We start from the raw sequence: 2,476 nt of genomic DNA, 5'->3' as shown, positions 1-2,476 counted from the left end.
CTTTTTATCTCTGTGTTCCCGTGTGTACCCATCCTTTAGCTCCCACTTATTAGTGAGAACATGAGGTGTTTGTTTTCCTATGCCTAACACACTTCACTTAGTTTGATGGTCTCCAGTTCTGTGCCAGTTGCTGCAAACAACATTATTTCATTCCCTTTTATGGTTGAGAAGTACTTCGTGATATATTAATATATAGACATATGTACCACATTTTCTTTAAACACTCATGAATTGATGGCTGCTTAGGTTGACTCCACACTTTTGCAACTGTGAATCACGTTGAGATAACATTTGGATGCAAGTGTCTTTTTAATGACATAATTTCTTTTCCTTTGATACTCAGTAGTAGGATTGTTAGGTAGACGGTGAGGAAAATCCGGCTCTCCTAGGGACCAAAGCAGGCCTCTTGCCTTGGTGCTGCCTTGAGCAATTGCCACCCCTGGGGAAGAAGGACAAGAGCAGGTGCCCCACATTGGTGCTGCCCACTTTGATCCTGCCCCGAGCAATTGCCACACCAGGAGGAAGGAGGAAGGCCCTGCCAATCTGCAAAAGAATGCAGGGAATCCCCCAGCCCACAGGCCAGACAGCCCAGGCACAGTAGGGTCTGCAAAGTGACCCAGAGTGACCTAAGGGCAATTATCATGTCATTAACCATCCACCAAAGTGGTTCAATGGTGATATTCGAACTATGAGAAGGGCCCAATCCAGATTACATAAAACAGGACTGCAGATCATAGCCAGGGCCACTCGTTATGACAGAGGGCCCATTTGTCATCTGTGCCCTTGCTCTATACACCTGTCTTCCTCATCAACCTTTCTTCATGCTTTGCTTTCGGTGTGTCTGGCCATTCTCCAGTGAAGAGCACACCGAGAACCGAGGACAGACTGCAGACCTGACAGGACTGTTGGAGCCAATGGAAGTGCTACATTTATTTCTTTGAGGCATGTCCGTGCTGTTTTCCACAGTTTGTTCTGCTGGAGTCCCACCAACAGTGTGTAATTGTTCCTTTCTGCATCCAGGCCAGCATCTATTGTTTTTTGACATTTCAATAATGGATCTTCTGCTAGGGATGAGGCAGTATCTCACTGAACTTTTAATTTTCTTTTCCCTGATGATTAGTGATGCTGATCATTTTTTCATGTTTTTGGCCATTTGTCTATATTCTTTTGAAAAAATTCTGTTCATGTCTTTTGCCCACTTTTTGATGGGGCTGTTTGTTTTGTTCTTCCTGATTTGTTTGAATTCCTTGTAGATCCTGAATATCAGTTATTTGTTGGATGTAGTTTGTGAACATTTTCTCCTATTCCGTAGGTTTTCTACTCACTCTGTTGATTATTTCTTTTGGTGTGCAGAAGCTTTTTAATTTATTTAAGTCTTTGTTTCACTTTTCAAATTTTGTTTTATTGATCTTTCTTTTTTTGTTTCCATTTGTTTAGTTCTGTTTTTTTAAAATTTTGTTTTATTTCAGGGTATTATGTGGGTACAAATGTTTAGGTTACATATATTGCCTTTGCCCCACCCGAGTCAGAGCTTCAAGCGTGTTCATCCCCCAGGCTGTGAGCACCACACCCATCAGGTGTGTATATAACCCTCCCACACATCTGTCTGACACCCAGTGAATGTTACTACCATATGTGCACATAAGTGTTGATCAGTTAATACCAATTTGATGGCGAGTACATGTGGTGCTTGTTTTTCCATTCTTGGGATACTTCACTTAATGGAATGGGCTCTGTTTTGAGCTTTCTTATTTCCTTTCTTCTGCTGACTTTGGATTTGATTTCTTCTCCTCTTTCTAGTTCCTTAATATGTGACATTAAGTTGTTAATTTGTGATCTTTCTGTCTTTTTTATTTAAGCACTTAAGGCTATGAACTTCCCCCTTAGGGCTGTTTTTCTGGTATCCCATAAATTTTGAAACCTTTTGTCCCATTTGTCATTCTGTTTGAGGAGTCTTTTGAGTTTTGTCATTATTTAATCATTGACTCAAGGATTAATTGTTCAGCAGCAGGTTGTTTAATTTCTATAACTTTGTGTAGATTTGAGTGTTTCTTTTGGAATTGATTTTTAGTTTTATTCCCCTGTGGTCTGAGAGGATATATGGTATGATTTCAATTCCTTTGGTGGTAAGATATGATCAATCTTGGAAAATGTCCCATGTGTTTGATGAGAAGAATGTATATTCAGTGGTATTTGGATAGAATGTTCTATAAATGTCTGTTAGGTCAATTTGTTTTAGAGTCCAGCTTAAGTCCAGTGTCTCTTTATCAATTTTCTGTTCAATGATTTGTCCAGTTCTGTTAGTGGGATGTTGAATTCCCTGGCAATTAAGATGCTACTGTTTATTTGCTTAGATCTTCTAGTAGTTCCTTTATGATTATGGGGTCTCCTGTTTTAGGCGCATGTATATTTAGGATTGTTATGTCTTCTTGTTGAATTTCTCCCTTTACCATTATATAAGAATCATCTAAGTTTT

This window comes from Propithecus coquereli, unplaced genomic scaffold (assembly GCF_000956105.1).
Source record: "Propithecus coquereli isolate 6110/MARCELLA unplaced genomic scaffold, Pcoq_1.0 Scaffold97, whole genome shotgun sequence".
Classification (NCBI taxonomy): Eukaryota; Metazoa; Chordata; class Mammalia; order Primates; family Indriidae; genus Propithecus; species Propithecus coquereli.
The sequence above is the reverse complement of the archived record's forward strand: the minus strand, read 5'-3'. Positions refer to the sequence as shown.